At 38.3% G+C, this 27330-nt stretch overlaps 1 long non-coding RNA gene across 1 annotated transcript in view; it reads right to left on the bottom strand.

Annotated features, from left to right (window-relative positions):
- The window catches only part of LOC103459522 (uncharacterized), a 106511-nt gene extending 79931 nt beyond the window's left edge, over positions 1–26580 (bottom strand). Inside the window, exons 1-2 of the long non-coding RNA XR_001776222.2 lie at positions 26321–26580; positions 24041–24160 (exon numbers count right to left, since the gene is read on the bottom strand). This is a non-coding gene — a long non-coding RNA (uncharacterized LOC103459522). The remainder of the gene's footprint in view (positions 1–24040; positions 24161–26320) is intronic.
- Positions 26581–27330: the final 750 nt, after the last annotated feature.

The raw sequence follows: 27330 nt of genomic DNA, 5'->3' as shown, positions 1-27330 counted from the left end.
CATTTTGGCTATAAAAGACGTTTTCAGTGATACTCAAAGTTTAGTGCATGGGAGAGAACTGAAGATACTGATATACATTCTCATTCATTTGGCTCAGACACAAAGAAAAACAGAAGTCGTCAAGCAGTAAATTATAGTGGGTGAAACTAGAAGATTTTTAGAAAGTGTTTTATTTTTTATTTTTTTATTTCTCTTCATGTCAGTAGAGGCATGACTATGTTACTTCCTATGACAGATACATATATAAAAGTTTTTAACAGGAAAAATAAGAATACTCCCTCTGTCCACATATACATTTGCTGTTTTAATATTAGAAATGCTCTCTGCTGTCATCAATTTATTGTGAGAAACATGACTCAAATGTTTGTTTTTCTTTTGGTAAGAAAAGATCCCCAAATATGTTTTGATAAACTATTTTTAAAAAAGGGGCAATCATTGATCTATCTTCCAGGTCGCCTCTATCTTATGGTTTTGTAGCTCTAAAACCTGATGGCATTTGCTCCTTAAGACTCAGTGTATAATGGCTCTTTTACCAGGAGGAATATGGTTGTAGCTCTGCAACCTTTCATCACCCAGCTCCTTGTGGTACAAATGTTTAAAATATAATGATTTTTTATTAAATACAAAACAGCCAACTAAAACCCAATTGGGCAAAGCTGAGTTAATAAATGTAATTAGCTTTTAATGGTCCCCGTTTCTCCGCTAGAGACCAGGCATGACAAAATTTACTCGAGGGACCCGAGGCTCCTTTCCCAAATATTCATTTTAAGCACGGTCTCTGAGCAGCCACATACTTATTTTGTAGTCTGTCAAAAGCAACTGCTGCTTATTTTTGCACCACCTGAGAAATCCCACCAAGTTTAGAAGAAAACACGCTAAAATTTACATACTAATTGAAGCAGCATGACAGGGTTGACAGACACCCCGGCCTCTAATAGGAAGCTGCAGATTAGGTCCACAGGAAGAAGAAACGGGGGGGGGGGACCTTCCGTTTCTCCGTTGGCGTGCAAACATCGTCGCAGAATGCGAACAGCGAGAACCGTTGCCACTCGTCGCGTCACATTGATTGTCCACCTGCTGGCTAGTTTTTAAGAATTTCTGTTCGCGCAGAGCAACGTGGATGATGGGTGCTGAGGATTATGAGTTTCCTGGAGGAAAACAAAAGGGGCCACACAGGCAAATAAAAACATGTCGAGCTGGAAAACGGGAAAAAAAAAGAAAAAAAAAAGGGATGAGTCAAAGCGCCACGGACCCACAGGAACCAGTGGGAGTGGCACGTGGATCAGTGGCTCCCCCTCCTCTCCCGGGGCAGATTACACAGACTTCACACAATGAGAGACAGAAATATGGCAGCGGCTCACTTTTTCTAGCCTAATTATCAGACGCCATATTGGCTCTCTTCGGGAGGAGAGGAGGTAATTTTGTTTCCGAGTCCTTTTGGGAAATTAATTCATTTTACTAAAGTGACTTGGTAATTACAGTGACATCAAGGTTAATTGCCAAATCTGTATTGCTTTGGCGCCTTCAACGTCAAAGAAATCTGTTCTCTAAACACTCACCAGCAGACAACAGGCCACACAGGAGACACGGGCGCACACACGTGCCCTGGCTGTGCCGGGCGTCCCGACTGTGTTGACAAAACCTTCCCACCAATTTGCAAAGATCATGAAAACAATGCTGTGTCTTGAAAGATATTATTTTTTTCTCTAATCTTTTATTAAATTATTACTTTTTAGTAGTTCATGCCCAGTCATTTCAGATGGAAATTTGTGAGCAGCAAATTTCTGATTGGATTTAGGTCTAAGCTTTAACTCATAAACCTGCTTTGACCTAAACCTTTCCATTGTAGCCTATATATTGACTATATTTTTACACTTTTTGTCTTGATATGAGGTGAACCGCTGCCTCAGTCAAGTCTTTTCTAGACCAACATTTTTTCTTCCAACATTGGAATCGATTCTGACCAGCTTTCCCCTAGAAGCATTCCTGCATCATGATGCAGCTAACACCACCATGTTCTCTTTAAACCAAACAGTGTTTGGCATGTAGATTCTTTAACAAAGACAAGATGCTTAGAGTGCACAGCTTATAATTTTACTAAGCACGTGACTGCCAAAGACAGGTGGGTGAACCAGGTTTAATTTATAGACTTTTCTCACCATCTAATTTCAAGCAAGGTTAAAATATTTTGCAACAGTGGTATACGCATTACCTTCTTGAACTTCAGAAATGTACATACACATATCTTCTGGTTCTAGTCTGCTCTGCATCCTCAGAACTAAACATGGAGAAGCAGCATTTAACTTCTATGCACCACAAAATCTGGAACAAATTTCCAGAAAACTGGAAAACAGCTTGAAACACTGAGGCTAAAACCCAGCTGGTTAGAGTTCTCTTTAATTAATAGTAAGGGGAACTTATGTGTACTTGCTTGTTTATTTTGATTATGTTTACTACCCATTTCATAATTGGTTACTGCGTTTTTATGGTGTAAAGCACTTTGAACTGCCTTGTGGTTTAATGCGTTATACAAATAAACTTGACTATGCCTTCACATAATTTGAGAGCGCCTGGATAAGGATGCCAAAACTTTGTAACCATCAAATTTGTTAATGCACATGACAAGAGGTTAGATAAAGGCACATTCAGATGTATTTAAAGGTAGCGTCTCAAACACATTGCTGATTTCTGTAACGTTATGGAAAAATCAAAAGAAATGAGCCAAGATATTGTGGAGCTCCACAAATCTTTTTCATGTGTAAAAGATGCTTTGATTCTGACCGTTTAATAAGTAAAGCAAATAGTAACTGGTACTCTGTGTCTGATTCAACAATCAGTGAAACAATAGCAGAAAAATGATGGGGAAAAAAAACTGGTGAGACAAATTTAAGCTGAAAACAAAACATCTCTGATCCATTGCCTCTTTCAAAATAAAGCTCTTCCCATAAGGCATTTCAATAAATTCTAAATTTGATTATTAAACTGATTTTCCTAAATGTTATAATCTGTGTGAACTTATAATTTCCTATTAGATCTTTGCTACTAAACATTTTACAGTAATCTGACTGAAGTTAGAAACAGTGCATTGATATAGTTGGAGGAAAAACTGAGGAAGACTATAAGCCTGATAACACCCAAGATGTGAAATTTATACCTAAATAAGCATATTATTTGCAGTATTTTTACCTGCCATATATACTGTATGTATACCTTATTTGCTGCAGACAGCTGTAGATTTTCACACAAAACGTTTAAGTACAAGGCAAAGTTACTGCAGTGTAACTTCTACTTTTTAGCACCAAGCTGAAAACATTTATTCTCCTTGGACCAAATCAACAATAGAAACCCTCTTTCTCGTGTAAAGGGCCGGAATCAAGTGCCAACAATGGTGGTTATGAAGCGTGTTCGTTAAAAGTTTTCCAGAACGTCCAAGTACAGCGTTGCTCCACAAATATAACTGCTGATTCTTCTGCTTTTATTCCTGAGTAATTAGAATAGATATATTTTGCCTAATGTTGGGGCCCGTGCTTTTCTGCAGACCCGTCTCCATAACACTTTGAAGTCCTCCTTAATGTCTTTTTTTTGTTTGTTTGTTTCTTCAGTTCCCTCTAGACAACAGCTTTTTCCTAAATCGGCAAATAAATCAGGGAGAGAATAATGTATATTTAAAAAACAGTCCAGCTGCCCTTCCTGCCTATATCAGCCACACTGCAGCAAGAGTTGTCATCACCTCCAACGCTTGAAAAAGCAAATCGGATGATATGAAATGTCAGAATTATTCCATAGTGAAACGGTTTAACAACCGCAAGTCGATAGATCTGAGAAACTGCAACTTATTCTTTGAAGGAATCATCTTTTATCAAACAGCCAAGAAAGTATCACTATTGGAGCCAGTATAAGTGTTTCTCTTTTACTTATTGTTTTACTGAAAGCTAATAATATATGCAAATTAAAATTTAATCTTTTATTGTGAAGCTCTTTTAGTGTGCATGTGGGAAAAAGTAAAACTTCAAGATGATGTTCAAAGTGCATTGATTTACAAACTGCTTTAACAGATATTAAATATTAGCATTTTCAAGCTATGCAATCAGAATAAGTCACTAATAAGAGTACAGTTGGAACCAAATGTCAAAAATTTTGGTTGAAAGAAGGAGGACAACGTTTTTTTCTCAATAAATAAATATTATTTAGCCTTTCCTGAATGTTAGGGGTTACAATTTCAAAAATCTCTATTGCCATTGGAAGTATTTCTAACGCCACAATAATGACAGAGACTTTTGTTACATTTCGAAGACAAGCTATTTTAAAATCTAAGCTTTAACCAGGCTTTTATCTTGAAACGTTTCTTCAATATTTCAGTGTATTCTTATTTCCTCAAAATGCCAGCTAGTTTGTGATGTGCACCCGTCTCTCCTAAGATGACAATGCTACACCAAACTTCACAGTTTAGATGACAGGTGCCCTTGCAAGCTTCCTTCTTAGGTAATCATGGCCAAATCAGACTTATAGTCTCATTTAACATCAGTCTTTATGTAGAATATGTAGCTATCCGGTTGGAAGCACTCAGTAAGCTCTGGAACCTTGTTAATGTCAGTAAGGATACCCACAACAGCGTTTTGAAGCCTCGTATTATCTTGGAGTATAGCTTCTAAAATGTCTGCAGTGTGTGTTTGTGCGTTTGCCTTTTATATCCTCACAACAGGTGCTGCATCAAGCCGTCCAGGATGTTCCTAGACGCTGTGGGAATCCCTCAGGCCGCAGTCTCCCGCTGCCTGGTGCAGCTGCCAACAAGCTGACTTACAGAAAAGTATATTGAACTAACAACCACCCAGTAGATTCCACTGAGGTGGAAAGCCAATTGTGCCAAAAAATACAACAGCAGTTAAATAACAGGTTTGGGTTATGATTGAAAAGCACAGCAACTGCGTGGCTTGGAAATGTGCTCTAAGAGTGAATTTGACAATTTCAGAGAAAAAAAAAAATTTAAACAAATCTTTCACTTGTGTTTGCTTCACATAGTGTTGTGGATATAAGGTACTTTGAATGAATGCTACTGGGGTTTGAATGCATGTGTGAACGTCAAGCCACTCCAAAAGCAGGAAGTGGACAGTAGCACAGGGAATTCTGGGAAAATACAAGCAAAGCAAATTATCTAAAAGGAGGAATGACTGATTATCTTCTGCAATAGATGAAAAAAATCATTCCTAAAATCACGAAAATCTGACGACCCTCCATTTTTGTTTACATTGCATGAAGGAGGAAGTTGTGCTCATGTATTCTTCAGACATTTTCGTGTCAGTTCCTTCAGAGGTGCATGTTGCAGCACCACCACAGGCGAGGAGGGGAACAGTTTTGTCAAAAGGTTTGGTTCGTTTTAAATAGTTCGGTGTGAAAGCAAACCGCACCTGCTGACCAATTTTGGTCCCTAATCAAACCGAGTCTTCTGGGCCATCAGGTGAAACTACCCTTAGTCAAACAATGATAAATACAAATGCATGCCAAACTTTTCAGATTTGTATTTGTATAAAAAGATATTTTTCTCCCTTTCAACTTCAAAATTATTTGCTAATTTCTGTTGATCCAAATCTAAATAAAGCATGTTAAAGTTTTAGTTATGAATATATTTTAAGTGTGTGGAGCAAGAAGGATTTTATAATTCATAGTTTAAAATTCAAAACAGTTTATTTGGATTCTGCTCTCCGATACCCTGCAGCGTTTCTAAACTATCATAATGACGTGCCGTCTTCTCACGTCACTCCCAGGAGAATTATATATGCGTATTTATATATTTTTCTTCTACTTTCCTAATTTCCATATCATGCCTGTGTTTAGGATAAACATTTCTGGTTGGTTGGGAAAACAGAACAGAGAAACAGATGTCCGTTTAAATGTCATGTTTGTCGCAGAGGCTGCGCTGACATTTCAGTCCCAGACTTTCACCTCTCGGATTTCCGCGCTGTGACTCATTACCAGAATCGGGGCGAGTCGGAGCAGTTGTTGTGAATAAACAGGATTTAATTGATAGCTGACCTCTCACATCAGTGAGCAAATGGGACCAAAACCAAGCGCACGCCAGGAAGACTTAACTACGCTTGTGTATCCGAGCTGATGCATCCCCATTTGCTGGTTAGTTTTTTTGTTTTTTCTCCCCTCGCTTCCGTGAGCGGAGGATGCGTGACGACTGCTGCATATGCAGTTAGGGCAGCTGGTGGCCACCGATATTGATAATGGCACTGTGGACACTCAGCTTCTTGTCCTATTAATCACACCAGCCCGAGCTGTGACCTTTCTCCAGGCCCGCTGCTCTGGGCCAAGCCCGGTCCCCTGTCTCCGCTGCCCCCCAGGGGAGCAGGAGGCTAACATCACTCACCCCGTGTCCGCTAATGTCAGCCCTGAGCCCGGCTGTAGCGGCTCCCTGGCCCCGCCCGGGGTCCCGGACAACACCACGGGATGACAGAGACATTGATCACTCAGGAGGATCAGGCTGTCTGAGTTGTGGGTAAGACACAGGCTGCTTGCATGTGTGTGTGTGTGTGTGTGGGGGGAGGGGGGGGTGTGCGTGTGGGTGTGTTTTGATACAACACCAATTGAGACTGGTAAGCCTAATTAGGCTTCACATCTGGGCCTAATGAGCAAATCAAGACCCATCATTGATCAAGAATCAACTGGCCCTGAGCTGCTCTGTGACTGGTTTCGGCTGTGAATCACTCTGTTACATGTGCCAGACGAGAGCAAATATTTATTTAGGAGATTCTGAATAAATCTACATAACAACATGCCACCAATTACAAGAAAATGACTGATTTTACATTTTGCTGCATCGCAACCAGAAATTTTAATGTATTTTATTAGGGCTATCAACGTTAATGTGTGCGATGAATCTAAAATACATAATGCAGAGTGATCGCATTACGTATTTTGACCTCAAAGCCTCTCTCCTGCGGAGGGTGACTTGGTTCAAAGCAGCGCGTTTCACGATCTTGTACTGCGGTCAACAGTGCAGAGTCGCAAACAAGAGTGAAAATATGAGCGAGGAGAGTCATCCTGGTGAGCTCAGAGACAGATTTCACTTTACAAAAACATCGTGGTTAGACTGGACATCCCAGTCCAACCGTGTCCAGTCTAATGGCCTTGATGCAGCCGCCCTGAATTTGAATCCTGTCCTCGGTTCCTTCGTTCATGTCTTTCTGCCCTACTGTTTGCCCCTTTCATGTCAGATTACTGCCAAATAAAAGCCACTTGTGCCCAATAAAATTATTTAAAAAGACAGACACATAAAACACCACCATGGACCTTTATATAAAACCACAGTCCTTCTGCCAAATTACAATTGGTTTATAGTTAAAGCTAAAGTACGTTTCAAACAAAATTACCACTTTTAAACCTACCTGGAAATCTGGAAAATATGTTTGCTTTTTTTTTGAGACAATAAAATCATCTTAAACATTTGGAAACATTTCAAGCTTACAAAAGTAAGCATTGTGATTAATCACCCTAAGAGTGTGACTGATGTGATTACATTTTGTGAAGTGAAAGAAATGGATGTGTGACTTCTGAATGTTTTTTACAAATTAAAATATGGAGATATGCTACTCTGATACATTTGTAAAAAAAGAAAAAAAATGGTTTAGAATTAGGAAGTACTTAGTAAATCACATAAATTTCCATTAAAATACATCGTAGCATATAATGAATGCCTAGAGAGGGCTGAGTAATAAGAATACTTTTACAAAGCGCCACATTCCTCTGATATCCATCCTCCTCTAGTCTCTTTCCCCTTGTATTAGCATTTAAACCCATCAGCACCAACAAGCAAATCCTGCTTCCTTAAATCAATTAGTCTCTGCATGTTGAGTGTAACTAATAGCCTTGCTGAATCCTAGATTAAATATGCTAGATACAAGCCGAGTATGAAGAAGGATAGTTAAGATAATTAGGAGTGATAAATCCTTCAGAGCGAAAGCAAAAAAAAAAAAAAAAAAGAGGATGTGTGTTGGAGGGATGTGAAACACTGCATTTGGGTAGGATCATAGCCTGAGAGAAATGGAGGAGGTTAAGATGGGTTTGTTAAGAGGGTTAAAAGGCAAAGAAAGAACAAAATATGAAAAAATAAAATAAAAGAATTTTAGGATGCGAGTCCAACAGCCATCAAGTTGTTTTCTGCATCGCCTCAAGCTCTCCAGATGGCAAGGGCTCGTCTTTACTTCACCCTCAGAGTTTTTGGCAGTGGCCACTGTTCTCTACTGTCTTCTAGTCTAGTTAAGAAGCTGCACAAACGCAGTGGAGATTCCACTCATAGCTCTCCGTTTTAGCACTCTGATCTCCGGCTCACGATTCTTTTTTTTTATTTATTCCAGATTTACGGTCTGGTGTGGTGATTCCTCCAGACTTCAACTAATGTTCACATCAACCCAACACGCAGCTTAGCGATAGAGATCAAGCGATGTGTGAAATGTTCAACATCCCAGTGCATTTAGATCACCTCAAATTTGAAGTATGAATAAAGTAGAATTTTTCGCTCACATTTCCTCCCACACAATTGAGTCAAGTGTGAAACAATTTCTTATGTGAAATTCAAAGTATGTGTCATGTATGCATACATGGTTCAGTGCAGGGAAAGGTTTGCCCTCACATATGTCTTCTGATCATTTCAAGTTTTTGACCCTGAATGTCTTCCCTATGCTCATGTCACTACATCTTAATATCTGACTCCTGACTTTAATTAGGCCACTTCAAAATGTTTGTTTATAAAGCCAAGATGTTCTTTTTCTGATTTTCTGATACTTGTTCATGATTAGTAAATGAAAGCTGCTCTTTGTATTTACCCGGGTTATGAATGTCTGACCTTAAAATTTGTTTTGGGGTCTGAAAGCTTGAAGTTTGTGGGGGAAAAAGTAGAACCAGAAAAAATGTGGACCAGCGCCAACATTTGTAGGCGACACAGAGATCATTTACAAGATGCAATTAAGAATACTTCACTTCAGTGTCAAAATATATTTTCTTTTTTGCTACCTATTTTATGTACTCTCACCTGTACTGCAAAAAAATTGGTAAGAAAATTAAGCTAGTTTAAATAATAATTGGAAAAATGTCACATATATGTATTTTATGTTTACATGTCCATTAAGAAAATACTCTTCTTTACAAGTTTTTTTGGAATTACTTTAGAAAATTGAAGATCACTTTAACCTGTTGTCCTCATTTTCTGTGTATAGGGAAAACATACAAATCTTGGTCATTTTGACCCGAGGACAACAGGAGGGTTAAGCTTTAACAGAAACAAAACTGATTTTGGCTTTGAACCCAGTAGAGCTACTTACTACATACTAGATTTGAAACTTTTCAGCTTATATGCAAGTGGACCAAAAACATGAGTGTGATAGTGGACAGAGCTCCAAATGTCCATACAAATTCAGTGGTATAATGCAGTTTTAAACTAATTTAAAAGTTTACCTCTTAAACACGCACATATGCTTTAGTTTGAACCTCTTCAAACTCATCTTTGGGATGTTTGTTTGACTACAACAAACTGAGTTTATGTTGGTGAAAAGGACTTGAAACAGTTTAAATGCTAATAGAAAATCTAAAATCATCAAAGTGTTCCTAATAAAGTGGCTGGTGAGTGTAGATATCAAAACAACCAACAGAGAGAAAGTAGCTCGAGTGTGTGACTAATTATGAGAATGTGACAAAGTCTTTGGCCCAAAAACAATCTACTCCAACAGTTTCCGGTGATGGCTTCGATTGCACTTGGACGTGTCCGTATTTTAGATGAATCGTAATTTTTCTGAAGATATTTGTTCTGGCCTTGTAGAAAATAGGGAATGGAAAGAAAAAAAAAAGTTAAATTACAGCTTCGTGTTGAGCTAGATTTACACACCCGTCTGTGTCCGTCTTTCGTCAGAGCTAATAAAAGTCACCGAAGCTCTCCGTCCTCGTGGGAGATGCTTTATTTATTTTTATTTTTTTCCTTCTGCCATCCATGACAAAAGCAGACGTCTAATTTACACCGAGCCACACAACAATGACTTTTATTAGAGAGGTAAATATAAATGTTTGGTGGAAGCTGAACACACAGCTGCGGCTGATACCCTGAAACCGAAACAACGCCCAAGTGACTTCGATTTTGAGTCTCAACTCACCTCAATCAGCGCTTCCCGGCAGTGGCTTGGTTCCGTTAGACTGCCTCCACGTTCAAATGAGATAACAAGAAATACAGACTGTGCCAGTTTCTACAACTTCACGGAACTCTTTAGAAAAGCACCCACTCAGGTCCTTGGAGATTAATCTGCAAAATGTTAACCTATGCATATCATTAACGCGCATAGAGGGATGCACTGATGTGCTGAGTGCTCATTATTTGCTCCACAGCGTTAAAACAAAGTAGCATCATCAATGTGCCATGACGAAATATTTGCTTTTTTTTTTGGTCAGACTTGGATGTTTCAGATCATCACTCAAATATTAGAGAAGTAAAAACAAAAGAAGGTTTTTAAAAGGAAGATTTAATTTATTAAGGGGTGGGGGAAGCTATCCAAAGTAAACAAAGCCATAACTCACTGTTCCACTCTTGGTGCCAAAAGCATTATCTGACAGTGAGTGCTTTTATAATTTTGCCCCACTCTTCTTTTTATAATTGCTTTACTTCAGCTATTTTGGTCCTTTTTTTTGGTTAACTTTGACCAGGTCTTTCCAAAACCTTGATTTTATGTTTCTGCTACAGAGTGGGATTCATAGTTCTGTCAATTACTGGAAGTTGTTCTGAAGTAGCAAAGAAACCCTAGACCTTCCTACGCCAGAATCAGGTTTGACTGTGGGTGTAACAGTTGTAAAATGCTTTTTTGCAGTGGTTCCCAAACTTTTTCTCTTGGGCCCCCCCAGTGGTTTCCAAACATTTTCTGGGCCCCCCCTATGGATTACAAATAGCTCTCTAGTTGAAAGACGTGTGTGTGTGTTTGGGGGGGGGGCGGATTTCCATACATATATACAGTACATATATATTTATAAATCAACCATATACATTTAAACCCCCTAGCATCATAGCTCGCATCGTGTACAGCACTCGAAAGCACATCTTGGTGTTGAAAGGGTGTGAAAAAAGTAGAAGCTTATAATCCGGAAATGACAGTATTTAAAGATATTCTTAAATATTTAGGTGTGGGGGAGGGGGTAAAAGAGCAAAAACTTTTACTTGTAAGTGGCCACATCTTGTTCACAGAAAGGTAAATAGACTGACTGATTTTTTTTCCCGGCCCAAAAGAAGGCCAGGCAATCTCCACAATGCATTTGTAGCGGCTCAGTGGGGCATCGGAGGAAGCACAGCAACACATGAGAAGGACTCTGTGGCTAACTGGTGCATCACATTTTATGAGACGTCTGTTCTCCTCCCATGGGTTTTCCCCGACTGACTGTAGACATCAGCTGTCAGTCGGAAAGCCTGACAAACAGCCCACAGCCACACATGTTGAGCCGGGTAGTGCAACAGTAAACAGCGATTTGAATGGCTCGAGGCATTTTAAGCGGCGATCTGACAGTAAAGAGTAAGCCATCTCTTTACAAAAACCAGAGGGCATTAACAGATTAACCTCGATATCTGGTGTCTAAACCTTATTTATTGCGTCTCGTCCACGGAAACAGCCCACCGACTACGCTTCGACTGCAAAGGTGAGGAGTTCTCCAAGTGACATCGTGAGGTCTGGCCTCCCACTCGTTCTCCAGTGCCTCCTCCACAGTCTCAGAAGAAAAGGCATCATTCCCCTTTATATTGGCCACCTTGACGGCTTTGAGATTAGCTTCAATAAATATGAGGACCGGCAGTTTTACTGCACGGCTCATTGGCATGGTGGATGATAGATATTATGTGCCGTGGGTTAAGGGAAAGAATGTTGTCGAACGGACAAGGAGAAACGGCAAAGTCGAATGGATGATAATGAAAGAGCAGCTGCTGGTCTTTGCAGGCATGGATAATAAACATTTCTGAATCGAAAAAATGCCCGACAATTCCCAAAGTAAACCGTTACTGGGAGAAAGTAAACAAGTAAACATCGTGAGGTGTAAACAAAGCGCCGTTTTAGTAATTTGCCCGTCGGTGAATCTGAATAATTTCTAAAACATAATAAAAAAGGTTCGGGCCAAGACTCTTACCTTATTCTAACAACAAACTATGATTTGGTGTTCTAATTTTTTTTGCAACTGCATTGGGGAGTTACTGTTTGCACAATTAGATGATCATGCATTCACTAGAGAGGACGAGGGTGAATATATTTCAGCTAAACGAGCATTCAGTGAGGCCCAGACTGGCTTCAGGAGGAACTCATTTGCACCAGAGCTGCCTAGGTTTTGCTCTTGACCAGGCCAGCAGTTTCCCTACAGGGGAAAAACAACATGACAATATGTGTCCTTTTCTCTGTGCTGAATAAATAAAGGGAGTGCCTGTGGAGGACAATGGCTTTGCAGCTATTTCCCCAAATCTCAGGGTCAAAATTGTTTCATTTGTACATATTGTCAGCAATGCAGAATTAAAGTTTTTACTGACTGTTTTAACACTCAGTTTGTATTTTATTTTTAATTTATTCTAAATGGCTTTCAAACAATGTTAAAAAGCACATGTTCCAAATAACTAAGAGTCAATAAACATACAATTTATTACTCGTAAACAGTTAATACACACTAATTAAATTTATTCAGTTTTATTGTTAAGACAGAATTTTCTCAGCATTAAAGTCATTTTATTTCCTAATCATCTCTTGGTGTTTTTGGGGTGGGTGACTGCTTTAACGACACCCGAAAATGAAAAATAAATATATAAATACAATACAAAACAATGGGGGTTTTAAAAAGAAAATAAATAAAAAAAGCATAAAAATGTCAAAGTGTATATTTCTTGCTAAGAATTAGGCAAGAAAACAAAATGAACATTGAGTAACAAAACATCACCAATTACATATTCTACGTAATTTAATATTAGCTGCAAAAACACCACAATAAGTCCAGCTTAAATGGTTTATAGAGTCTATTAGATTCACCAGCCAAAGCAGCAGCATTAATAGCATTAATCCAAAATTAGCTTAGCTCAACAGTGAAATTATTCAAGATGGAAACTGTTTGTCCAAAGGTTAATCATGAGGTTTTTCTGCTTACAACCAAGGAAAACGTGACATTTAAGAGCTTTGTGTTTGATAGCTGCTTCGAGGCTGTTATTTTCAAAAAGCACTTTCATTCTGACAAACATTTACTGAATGAGCTACAGACAGATAGTATATACGTAGAATTAATATGAAAAGCAAAACAGTAGAAGTCAGAAAACATAACGTCTATCGAGCTAAAATGTGATTGCAGTCAATCATGGTGGCTACTGATAAATTATCAATTATCCTCCCTGACAATCCAAATATTTGAAGCTTTGGATAGATAACAGGCTCACAGAATGGAAACAATCATGACTATTTTTAAAAATAACAACCTGACTGGAAAGAATAAAAACTAAGTAATGTTTATCTTTCCGTAGTGATAATATGCTGTTTTACAAAATCTGTGGGTTCTTCTTCTGTAATCGTCAGTCAAGCTCATTTCTGTTAGTGGTTACATTGATTTTAGCATTTTAACGTTTAGATGGGCTAAAATTAGCTCAGTTAAGCAAGTAAATTAGACAGATGAGTAATTGCTTAAAAGTTTGGAAAGGCTGAAAAGACAGACAAGACAAACTATATGTTTTTTAACAAGTGTTTTCAGTTAGTTTTCTTTGAGCCAAGAACAAGTAAAAACATGTTAATTAAAAAATCATTAATTCGAACTGGGGCAGACACTGTGTTAATGCTTAAACAATATCCAGAAATAAAGCAGAATGACAATAACTTCTATAAGATCAGTATTTAATGACTGAGAAATTATTTTGTTAAACAGTAAAATAACCATTCTCACATTCAGTGCATTCAGAGCTTTCCAGAAAGCACAGAAGAGAAGGATAGGGCAGAATATTACAGAAGTCGCTCGACTTTAAATAAGACCGGGCCAGATGTGATTTCCATGGATAGTCCTCAGCTTGCTGAAATATTCTATAAAAAAGGAGCATTTATGATGACTACAGATGGAAGTCTGGAGAAAGTAAAGTCTTCACAGCCTGCATTAGCTGCTGAGTTTTAAAGGCAGTTCTTTAATAAAGAGTTACAGCCAAAGAAATACAACACACAAGTCTTATTATGACACTGTGCAAGTTGCCTTTGTGCCGAAACAAAAGAGTTTTAGACATGCACCCCTTGATTCTTTTCTATTCTTCCCATTATATCTGTACATGGAGACCAAAGAACACTTTAGTGATTATTATACTAACCAGTAATAGTTTCCACTTCCTTTTAAGTTGTTACAGCTTTTAATCCATTTTTAATAATTACATAGTGGGTGGGGTGTATTAATTAAGACAAAAAAGGATTCTTATCCTTCTGAAGATTTCTTTGAAGTATGCCTTATAGCAAGGTTAGCGAAACATAAGGTCCCATTCTCCCTCTGTTCCCTAAATTATTTTAAAATATAATAAAATATAATGAGTCATGATCCATGACTCAATACAATGAATCAGGACCTATTCAAATTCTAAGCACAGTATCCAAAGTGAACTCTATACCACTTGCAGTGTCACCAAAAAGGACTCATTTACAGTTTTCCCACATTTTGTTAAAATGGAAACTTAGCATTTTAAAAATTGTTGCCTTTCCAAAAAACATATGTAAATTAACTTCTAATTGTTTCAACTGTTACAATTATATGAAATGGTGACCATTGTTATCAAATGTGCAGACATGACCTGGTCATATGACAGCCTATCAGTCAAACTTCTCTCACGGGAAGCTGGAAGAGGACGGTGGCTAATTTTTAGATGTTTGCTGAGGTAAATAAAATTGGTGGATAAGATCGGCAACACATATAAATATCGGTTGACTACAGATCTCCTAAAATTAAGGAAATCTGTGCCAATAAATTGGTTCAAACCTCTTTATCAATTGTGGCAGAAGAAGCGCACACAGCGTCAACTGGATTGAGCAACCTGCTATGAACAAGTATGCTGAGAGAGGGTATGTCAGCTAAGCTACAATACAATGTTGGAGCGTCAACACACTGAACTTGGCTAGAACCAAACCAGACATTGACCAGTTAGAAAGACACTTATCAATGGAGACGGTGGTCACTAAAGCAGAGGTTTTTCCTCGTGGAGACAGAAACACCCTTAAGAAAGTCAACAAATATGCTGGGTCTTCTGAGATGATTGCAACTCGGGAGTAGTCTTATTTCATTCTTGAAGGAACTGATAATACTTTTTACCATTTATTTACTGATAATATCTGCTTTGTTTTTGTATTTCTGCAAGATGTGTTTGTCCATTAAATAAGTTTGCAGATAATGTTTAGATGTTTCCGCAGCCGTGATAGCAGAAGAGACCTGAAGACATCTTGGGTAAAGTGCTTGATCTGATAATTGTCTTAAAGAACTGATGTGTGGAATGTAGTTTGTGCCCCGTTTGACCTGAACCCATGAACTGACAAAGAAGTGTTAAAAGTTCCTCCTGAAATCCGTATCAGCTATCTTTCCTGCCATAAAATCATCTCCTCCAAGAGGTGAGAGATAGTTCATGAGGAGGGGGTCAGGGTGTCTCTGTGGCCATCTGGCAGTAGAGATAACATCAGACTTTGGGAGGGTCTTTGTCTTGCTGTGACTATACAACGATGTGATGTGTGTTGCTCAGGGCTCTTCTACTGACTGCGCTCAGTGTGAAGTGTCTTCGAACGCTTTTGCCTTCGAATAAAGAAACTTAAAGACAAAGATTAATCTTTCTCTTATTATTGAAACAGTTTCTCATTCCTTGATAATAAAATTTCCGTAACAGAGTCTCCTTAAGTGGCCTAGCCAGAGCCCAGACTTGCATCCAACTGAACATTTGCATAAGGACTTAAATATGTTTGTATTTGAATGCTGCCAGTCCATCCTGACTAAGATTGAGATGATCTGCAGAGAAGAATGAGAGAAAATAAACCGCGAAACAGATGTGCCAAGATTGTAGAGACACACATTGATTTTCATGGCTGTCATTGCTACAAAGTTACTTCAATGAAAGCAAACATTTCACAAATTACTTTTTTTTTCACCTTCAATATAAGTACAAATCTTAGTGGAAGAAACATGTCTGACAGGTATTATGCATGATGCTGCCGTTTTGTTGCCATACCAACAGGATTTTTAAGCTGACTGTGAATTAAAGTGAATCTTTGCTAAAAGTCACGTATCAACCCATGTGCAACAACTGAACCTAAGCCCATATAAAAGAGCACATTTAGATTGCCATATCACTGATATACTACAGTATATCATTCATATACTGTATATGAATGGCTTGCGCTGCGTTTTGTGTCCTGCCGCTCCTGCTGTGAAGTGTTGCAAATTCTTTTCACTCAATGCAACAATCCGAAATGACCTTAATGTCGACAACAAGGACACGAGCGATGGATTACTTGTCAATTTGACTGCATAACAGAATCGTGGCGTTGGAAGATGAATTACCCTGCAAACCAGGCAAGACAAGTTGGCGTGTGTGTTCATTTAAACCCGATTTATGTATTTAACGGCTTACGACGGGGCGTGCGTGACAGAGTGCCGCCGGGTGCCTAATTCAGATGTATTACAGCCAACGGCGAGCACCTCTGACTGACAGGCAAAACATAACGCTTGGAAACAATTATTCACATGCAGGACTCTGCATTAGGTGACCGCTCAGCTTAATGACAAATGTTTTGTTTCTGAGCTCAAATTAATTCCCTCCATCAGCATCTATGAGTGTCTACTCGGAGGAGAAGTAAGCAACGTTGGGCTTTTTTTTTTTCCTTTGATAAGTGCCCTCTGTCTTATCATTGTCATGAGCAATGCTGCCACCTTTGCTGATTTAATCAGGGCCTGTCAATGTGTCTGCACCGCTCGAAGCTTTGTGTTCATCTTTAAGTGCTGCAGAGCGTCCGCACAATAGGAAGGCTACTCTTGATCAATACGTCAACAGAGATGACAGGCTTGTTAGTGAAAAACGTCCCCTAGTGTTTGGCTTACAGATTTTCTTACCGCTGTGGTCTTGCCTTGCCCTTCTGTGTATTTTGGGGGATTTTAAGTGATCGATCAGTGCGACGTAGGGCACAGTTGTGACATTTTTAGGCCTGTTTTTTTTATGGAATGTTAGCGGTAAATGCTAACATTGCGCAACATTCCCACAGTCAAACATGGCGGAGGAAGCTGCTCAAGTTGATCGGATGATGGATCGTCCTACCACAGCTCTTAGACGTCCGTGTTGAGGGTATCTGTTGACAAGTGTTAAGTTTGTATTCTAAAAAAACGTGGCCTTTGTGGAAGAGTTGCAATCAAAACCAGTTGTTAATGAAAGCTAAAGGGAAGTCATGTTTAAAGTTCGCCACAAGTGATGTAGCATACATATGAAAGAAGTGTTTGGTCTTATGCTAAATGCTATCAAAGATAAAACTGAAATCAACCTAAACAAAATAATAGCATATACGCATCTTCAAGTGATCCAGTAGTCCAGTCTGCAGAAGACGTGAGGAAAATAAGGAGCAAAAATATATTTCTTCATATGTACAAACCCGGTTTGAACATCTAAAGTAAGATTTATGGTTTCCTGCAATACTTTCATAGCATTTTCTTTAGAAAAATGACTCCAATCAAGCAAGAACATTTTGTTGCAAAATTATTTATTTCCCATAGATTTTTAGTAGTACAGAAAATGGATTCAGTTCCCCTTTATGTTAAATTAGATGTTTTTATTTTTAAATCTAAAATCATCCGTACAATGATAGTTCTTTAAGATTGTAAATAAATGTGAATTCTGTTTAGATGAGCAAGAGGACAAAGATGGGTCTTTCAGATGTAAAGTTTGCCATTTTCTGGTCAATCACAAATATGAATATAATAATGAAATACATAGAAGTTTGAGCTCATAACATAGCGTAATGTAATCAAGTATATTAACATCTACCAAGGCTCACATAGACATGCGTGGATGTTGTCATGTTTGTGCCTTTTTACTTTCAGACATCTACGTTGTCGTGCGGATAAATCTTCCCAAAACTTTTTATGCAGAAAAGGAAAAAGCAATGGACTGACAAAAAAAAAAACATCATTAAACTCTGAAATTCTTTCTTATTCATTCAAGCATTCAGACCCAGCGCATCGCATCTATTTAGAGCAGCCAAATTGATTCAATTTGCCATGTTTGCATCACGCCTTAATTCAGCCGCCTCTGCGAGCTGTGAAACATGCGTCGTTGGGGAGACGGTTTTAGTGCGATTCTTTCTTTTTGTACTTTAACTGCAGATGCGTCGTCTTCTGAAATCTCATTTATTAATGTAACCGAGCAGATGAAGGCGGCGGGGGCAGAAGGGAGGGAGGAAAAAGTCGCAGTGAGGGTGGAGGAAAGAAAAGAAAAAAAAAGAAGCCTCCTGATGAAAGCTGTAGATTAGGTTGTCAAATAGCTGCAGAGCTTATTTAACTGATGTTATGATTGTTCAAGCAAAGCAGCAGCTCTGTCTCAGGGACTCCATTCCCTATCATATTTAACGACTGTCTGTTATTAAGTGCGATATGAATATGGTGTTAACAAAAAAAAAACATTTTAGCTGTTTAAGCAAAACCAGATTAGCAGCTAGAAAGCTAATTAGACAAAGACAATGCAGCTGAAATTACAAGTTTTTTTTTTTAGTTACTGATTCAAAAATGTGCATAAATAAGATTAATGGGTCAGAAGTGATACTGTGGCATTTAAGTAAAATCAAGTAGTTTTTCATCAGAAGTCTTATTGTATTGTTCAAAAGATAAGAAATATCAATTTAGCGTTTGAGGAAAGAGAATGTGTTGGAACAGATAGAAGCCCTCAGCATCACAACTACTCCACTGTGCTCAACAGTGAGCAATAGGGGCTTGAAGTGTGTGCTGGTCAACTTAAAAGGTGAATCTATGTCTTGTAATTCCGTTTTGTCAAATACTAAAATAATTAAAATGAGGTGTTTTTCAATAAGCATCAACAACTTTATTCAAATTAAAAAATCTATACACTGACTGTGGATATGGAGAATGTTTTAGCTCTCTATTAATTCATTTCTGAGCTACGATCAGACTTGAATGGTGTGTTTTGCTGTTTGGTCTAATTTAAAGAGTACCAAAAAGGGCCTTTATGTCATACTAAAAGACTCAACTTAAATTTTATTTATACACTTTAAGAGGATTTTCTTATATTTATGGAACTGTTCTATAATTTTGGCTCTAAAAATGTTGTAACTACTCCAGTTTATTGGAGGTTTCGGTTTTTCAGATTGTGCTCCTGTAGCACATGCGTATTCATTTTAAGTCTTTTTATCCAACTTTACCAGGAGGGCCAATAAAACTGGAGGCCACTGTGTATATTTTTTATGGACAAATTTTACGTTTGTTCCATCTTTTGCTATTTTACAAGAGAACTGACATAAACAGTGGCCACAGAGATGTGCTCTAATAAGGAAACAAAAGCACCAAATCTCCAAAATGACTTTGTGTAGCCCGTGCCCCCCAGTCTCCTCTAAAACCATTCAGGATGTTTGTAAAGATTTTATGGTTTCACCTTAGTGCAATATTAGGGCTTGCGTTTGGCCCACAGGAGTCCACTTCAACACCTAAAGCAAGACTAAATCAATAGCACACGCAGGTTAATAGCAGTTGTGTTTTTGGGAAGCTGGCACATCAACTATTAATTAGCTGGTGATTAGAGTCAGCTGGAAAGAATGAGTCACAGCCCGAGGAGGCTATTGTCCTTGTGCTCAGGAAGGATAAATCCTGTGTTAAAGAGAGCTGGAGGTTCTGTGTCCAAATGTACATCCTTTGTGGAAGTACAGTTTTAAAAAAACTACAGGACAAGAGTATGTCCCCCCCCCCAAATCTGGATTTGTAGTTGACTGAGAGGCATTTTAACTGACTTGAAAAATAAAGATTTTAACCTCATCTAAATGGTGGATTTAAGATACGCGTGACTCACCACCCGGGGCGGCAAGGCCTGGGGGCGTCACAAGCAAACATCTATTCTCAGTTTGAGACGGCTTGTCCACAAACTTCAAATCACAAAGTTTATTTTGTGAGGTGATAAGTTCACTCCCCCCAGGCCTTGCTGCCCCAGATGGTGAGTCAACAACATCTAAAATCTGTAAGGAAAATTTACATGACGTTATAATCTTTTTTTTTTTGTATCAGAGCAGATGTTTTTGTAAAAGATCTGAAAAGATAGATAAGCTATGTTTTAAATAACCTTTTCTATAATATTTTTTGAATAACACTGCAAGTAATTGTCAGCCAATTATTAAAAACTGCATAATTGTAAACGTTTTTGAAAATCAGCTGTTTGTTTCCTTAAATAGTCTGACTCCTTGGGTTTGGTGTGAAAACTTATTTAAAGTTTGGACCGCCTGAAAACATAGCTCCTTGTTCACTCCGAGTTTAATGCCAGTGTGGTTCACTAACAAAATGAAAGCAAACAGACCATGTAGAAAATACAAGGAATGATGCAAAATCTGCTGTGTACAGTGGCATTGAACATGTACATTTCTTTACAGAAAAAATATTTCTAAGGCTATTAGCATGGAATGTTTTACCAGGTGATGGTAACAACCCTAGTGGTCCACACACACAGAAACCAAAATAAATTAAGTTAAGTGATTAAGTTATGCGTAATAATATAAAGTAAAGGACTATAAAACAGCATATTTACCTACTGTATGACTAAGTCTTATGATGTGAGCTAAACTTATATGTGTAACAATATGGCAAGATATGTTATTATTTAACAACCAGATTATATCCGTAAGTCAAATATCCATAAATGAATTTTTCCTGGTGAAAATTAATATTTCAAATGAATCTACACCCGAAATGAATCTATAATGAACATTTTGGGTGTCAGAAGCATTTCTCTCAGGCAAACAACATCAAGTTTTCATTCATTCATTTGTATTAAATATGAATCTAAACACTTTCTTGAGATCTAAAGTGTACTTTGTGAGTCAGTCTTATCACAAGAATTTTCCCATGAGAATCTCAGATAAGATAGTTGATTTATTATTATTATTAAATGTTAAAACAACTTGAAATGCATGCTTGTTGCTCATACTAGCCACTTTATTTTTGATTGCTCCCCAAAACAAGCAGCTGTCATAGTTGTAGGATGTTCTTCAAGTGGTTTGGTCCAGTTACTAAAGTGTGAAAGTGAGCCAAACCTAAGACTAAGACTACTGGTCAACCCCTTTTGCAAAAGTACCTTGAATGTTTATATGTTTGCGAAAGTAAAACAAGTTTCTTAAATGCTTCCATATTTCATGGTGAATTGTTGAGTTTATCATGTGAAAATGGAAACAGACAATTGCAAATAATCTGAGAAATGGTCATCTGCATATGTCATTGTTTACAATAGGGTGGTGGCAGCATCGTACTGTGGGGATTTTCTTTTTTTTTTTTTTTTACAAGTTATTTTGATTTTATGTTGGTCCATCACATCCCAATAAAATGGGGAGGGAAAAAATCCTCAGTCAGATTTATTACCACCATGCAGCATGATATGAGAGCTTACAAAATCAAGCAGGTCAGAGTAAAAGCTCAGAGTAAAAAGCTCTGTGAGACAGAGTCAACACATCGTTTTCATGCCAAGGACAAAGAATCATAAACTCCTGACAGACGGCCTGGTTCTGCTGCAGAAAACATCGCCTCTGGAGCAGCTCAGACAGCTCCATTTGGTGAAAGTTCATAAGCATTCAAATGAAAGCATGACATGACACGAATATCAGATTAATAAATTCATAAAAATGTAATAAAACTGTCCACCTGAAAACACGGAAATTTGTAGCTGCAAATGACAAGATGTGCAAAAAGGTTAAAAGAAAATGGAAACAAAAGTTTTGAAGTAGTTATGCTCTGCATAAATCTCCTGAAGCAAAAGAGACTGTGTTGCATATTTTCCCCTTTAGTGGAACTCATTTTTCAGTGAATATTAAATTGGACTCCCAGTGTTTATATTGTGTCTCTGTGCTTCTTTGATATAATTACAAAGAAATTGGGTACGCCGCAATATAAGGAAACAAATGTATATCTTTAAAACGTTATTTTACCAGCTTATCCAAGTAAAACATGTATTTAAAGAAAAAAGGGATTTGCTCATAAGTGTAGATGAAGCATGTGAACCCTGGGGAGAAAAATCATAATGTGGACTTTTAAATCAGTCAACCTTCCCTGAGGGTTGCAACTGAAAAGTAACATCTACCCCAAATAAACAACATCACAAAAGTAGCTCTGACATAAAAGAAGATGAAAAGAGGACATGTGTCAAATACATATCATGTTTCCAGCTTTGGGAAGCGGCGCGTGGCGTTAATGGATCAGGGACCCTCTCGAAAGCAATTACCTCCAAGATTCCCAGAGTGAAAAACCAGGTGTCAACGAATCCAAACCTCAGAGGTCAGATTTGATATTCTGCTTGTTGTTTGACGCCGCCGAAAACCAGGTTTGAAACGGAGAAGCGGTTATCGGTGAGAAGGATGCGTCTCGTTTGGTTCGTTAGGAACACAAAGCCACTCGTTTGTTCCAGCCGGTGGCCGAATTCACTGCAGTTATTCTGCTTGGGGTTCTGGCTTTTAAAGCACTATATGCTGTAAACTGCTGAAAGTGTTGATTTCTTTTACGTTTTTTGTGGTATAGCAAACAAGCAAAACTGCTTCAAAAACATTTTTTAGTGAATAGAAAATCTAAACTGAGCAGATCTGCATACTTTTTCTGCTAATATTAAAAAAAGGCATGTTGCAGATGAATCTCAATAATTATAATATTATTCAGTAATTCAATATTGAGTAACTGCACACATGAATTAAAATTTTATTTCTAATTGTAGCTAATGGAAACGCAAAAATCATTTTCTCAGAAAACCAGATATTACAGAATAACAATAAAAGAATGATTTTTAGATGGAAATGTTGGAGCATTTTGTGGCCTAAATAATCATGAAGAAGACTGGTGAATTTCATAGTTGTAAAACACCCGAGAACCGTAAGGTCGCTATCAAAACAACTGAATGGAAAGTTAAGTGGAAAGAAAAACTGTGTTAGAAAATTTATACAAGCAGTAGGGACAACCAAATTGAAGATTGTGGAATAGAGCAGTCATTTTAACTTCAGTAATATTTACTTCTGTTTAAATACATACAGATGTAGCTTCACGCATTTTATTTTTGAGGTCCTGATATTCAAAATAAGTCATACTTGTCATACTTGTCAAATGGTTTGAATTTATTGTTATTACATAACGTTTATGAGTTTTGTCTGATGTCAAGCCTTTTCATTATCGATGTTCGGTTCACGACGGGGTCACCTCCACCTGTGGGATCATCTAAGAAAACAGCCGGTTTCCATCTGAGAACTTCTGCCTTTTTTCTTTCTTTGTCAAATATACATATTATAATAAAAAGTACTGAGTTCATCTCAGTTGATAGAAAATCCCTTCAGAAAGCGACTATGCAGATTTTTCTTCTATTTCACAGAAGCGTCTCTCTGTACATCCTGTCCTATCCAAACTGGCTTCTATCGCTCGTCCGATTATAGACATCAGGAGTCAACATGATGCATCACAAAACCATCCAGAAAGCCACCCACCCAAAAAAATTATTTGCTTTTTGATCATGATCTATTCTCTATAGACTGCAATGATTCAAACTGGATGATTCAGATTTGGATAATCTGCTGCCTCACCAAGTATGATTCATGATGCATTATGGGAAAACTGTGTTACAAACCCTACCGAGGAGATTACATGTCTGCCGTTCCATTTTTCTTTCAATCAAAGTTTTACACAAAAGTCTGATTGAAAGCAATCTCCCAGCATAGTGGCATACTTGAATGATAATTGGTGTCAAGGCTAAAGTCTAAAAAGCAAAAAAAAAAGAAAAAAAGAGGGAATGTCTTATTTTTGGTGCGCTGATGCTCATTTTTAGACTTACCGGGGAGTTGATTCCAGAGATTTTCTTTTTTTTTCCTCCCCAAAGTCTTTCTGTAAGGCTTTGTCACAGATGATCTCCGCTCACTTCTTGAACGGAAGTTGATAACAGCTGCGCGTTCACCTTAAAAGAAAAAAGACAACAACAAAAAAAATAAAAAAATCAATTTGCATTACATGTAGTGCAGCAGCTGCAGGAGTACAGATTGAATGTACAACCTGACAGTTTCTTTATGGCTTACACTGCTGATGGATGACAGATCTGTTGCTTTGTGTTCTGGCGTTTGTAACAACCACCAGCTCACAGTTTCGGGGTCCTTATAGGGACATTTTATTCTCCCCCATCCAAGGTCGTCTCAAATCATCCCCCCGTCCCGGCAAATTAAAACCTGAATTCCCTCCCGCTCCCGAGGAGACAGCCTAAATAAGTTCAGTTGATGGGTGAATATAAAGTCTGGAGAACAGAGGGGAGGCATCATTATCATAGAAAACCTTAGCGCAAACGACGGATGCTGAGGCTTTCGGAGATGATTAGTCAATAAATTCTAAGTATGCCGTAATCGGCCCGCCTCCTCTGAAGGGTAAACACAACATGAGGCTTTTGGTTGAACAAGCTGGCTGCTTGAAGGCAAACAGCTCTGAGGTTTCACACTGTAAGGGAGCGAGGGAGAGGTTCCCACCAAGACCGTCCATGTTTTTTTACAACCAAAAATATTTCAATACAACTTAGTGAAGGAGAGGTTTCTTCCAGGTAGTTTATGTGAAGGTAGAGCGCAGCAAACAGGTGGGGGAGGGGAGGCATTGGTATACTTTATGTTCTATACAGCTTGTTTTTTATCCTTAAATCTTTTAATTTATTCATTTGTTCACTCCAAGCGTTTTATAAAGGAAAATCCCACAGACAGCAATCAGAGAATACAATGTTGGCAAAATGTATAATAAAAACTTTCATTTTCTATTAACTTTAAAAACAAAAAACAGCATGATGCTGCCACCAAACCTGTAAGGCTTTCAATTAATCATCTTTTTATAAATTCTGACCAGCTAGTTTCATGTTTACATGAAACTGTCCATCAAAGTCCTGTGGCATAAGAGACTGGTATAAAAAAAAAAAAAGAAAGGGGAAAAACTGGAATTTGTTGATTGACATTTTAATACATTATACAACCTCAAAAATAACTTGAAAAACTGATTGATTAATGATTGTAGTTGAATGGTTAAACTCGCTAAACCGAGTGTCGGGGCAGCGTTTGATGGCCACTGTCTGAATCCATATGTCCACTGCAATTTTCCCATGTCTCGTCATTTAGCCAATAATTTGATGAGCAATTAAAATGAGGCTGTTGTAAACAGCTTCTCATCCAGCTTGATGTGTGGCCCGTCAGAGCAGGAGAGGCTGCAACCTCCAAACGCTCCTTAAATGCCAGCAGCAGGTAATCAGCCAGCAGAGGAGAGAGTGAGGAGGGACGAATGTGACAGTGAATAAAATCTAAATACTTATCCCAACAGGCAACGCCGAGTCCGCTACCGCTCCTCAGATCTACACATCGCCACGGCGTGCCAAGCCTGCTAACGTACAAGATCCGCATACCAACAATGCATTAGTTCGGATCGGCACACGTTTAAATGAGAAGCTAATGCCCGATGTAGCAAACCCTCTCCGTGTCTTAAAGGTCACGAAAAATGTGTTTGTCTGTGAAAACATGAGGTCTAGACAACGTTTTGGAGGACAATGTTTAGAGTAGGACGGCGGTGTTAGCCGGTTTTTTCCCATCATTGTTAATTATATGATTAAACGCCGAGGTTAAAGACCCGTTCAAAGCCTTGCATAGCTAATAAGGGCCCAAGTGAGAGGTGTCTGGATTTCAACCCTGTCTCGTATTCCACTCACACACACACACCCACACACACAAACCAGCAAATTTAATTGGTTGCATCATGTGAAGCTATTTTACATATCAAATTTGTGAGCCAAGAAATGCCCTGTTGTAGCACCGCATTTAACACAAATAAGCATTTAGCTAATGCCTTCACACAGCAGCGGCTGAGCCAGAAGAGCCACTTGTAAAGTTATTCGGCTTTAAGCGACTCATTTGGCGCGTGAATGTGGATTCAGTTTTTTTTTCCTTTTAGACAACCAAAGGAGTTAAAAAAAAAAAAAAAGCATCGAAATGTGCCGCTTTTCATGCTTGTTAACTGGGAGGCAATAACGGCGACGCAGTGGCGACCGGAAGGATGTAAAAAACCCCAGGTGAAAGAAAAGTCCTAAAAAGCTCTTACTCACATGCTGCCTCTCATTAACAGGAACATTTTGACATTTGAGGAGAGATGTTTACCAGTCGCTGGTAACTTCCATTAGTGCTGTTGCTAAGCAACTGCTCCTAACCCAGAGATGTTACAGGAAGAGACTTGGACCCCCAACAAACAAGGTATAGCGCACGTTCTCCAAGTTAATAATTAGGACTTAGAAGTACAGGGCAAATGTCTTTATTTCACCTCTATAGAACAACTGCAGCTTCATTTTCATTGTCATGAACATGTTAGACTGTCATCACAGTTTTTATCCTCATGTCACTGCATGCAAGTTTGCAGAGCTGTGTGATTAACATGAATAATAAGATATTTTGTTTATTCTGTATTTAAAAATCGCCCAGATTTTCAAGCCTCTGTAATTTTTCTTTGGTTGTATCTATGGGTATGTTATTAAAATAGTTCAGATTGCTTAGGTGTTTTTTTTTTTGTTTATTTTTAGATATTTTCATATTAAATGCGGTATATTTTGCTACTGTGCTGCTGTAAAAAGTTAATTCCCCACTGTGGGATTAAAAAAAAACTATTCTATTCTAATCTATTCTAGACTGAGACGCAATATTGTGAAGTGCACAGAAAGTATAATGGTTTGTTCGCACCAAAAGCGTTTTGAGCGTCAGGCGCGTCTGGTTTACATTCAAAGTCTATGTGGAGGCACGTTTCAAGTGTCTGACGCACGTCAGCTCGACGCGCGTCTACGTGGACGTTCAAAGTCCACATAGACTTTGAATGTAAATCGGACATGCGAAACGTTAGGTGTAGAGCAAAATGTCAAGCGTCCGCATTCAAAGTGCAGACGCGTCGAACTTGAAGCATCAGGCGGCTTTTTGTGTGAAGCATAAGAATGTGGTTTTCAACATGTTTTACATTTTAAAAATCTGAGGTGTGTATTTGGCTGCCTTCTCACAGCAGGTACATTTGCTTTGTTTTTGCCCAAATGTGTTTTTGCCTAAATCAGGCCTTTTCACCACCCAATTCCGATCT

This window comes from Poecilia reticulata, chromosome 23 (genome assembly GCF_904066995.2).
Source record: "Poecilia reticulata chromosome 23, P_reticulata-male-v2, whole genome shotgun sequence".
Taxonomy (NCBI): domain Eukaryota; kingdom Metazoa; phylum Chordata; class Actinopteri; order Cyprinodontiformes; family Poeciliidae; genus Poecilia; species Poecilia reticulata.
Note: the sequence above shows the minus strand (reverse complement) of the source record. Positions and strands in the feature narration are given on the sequence as shown.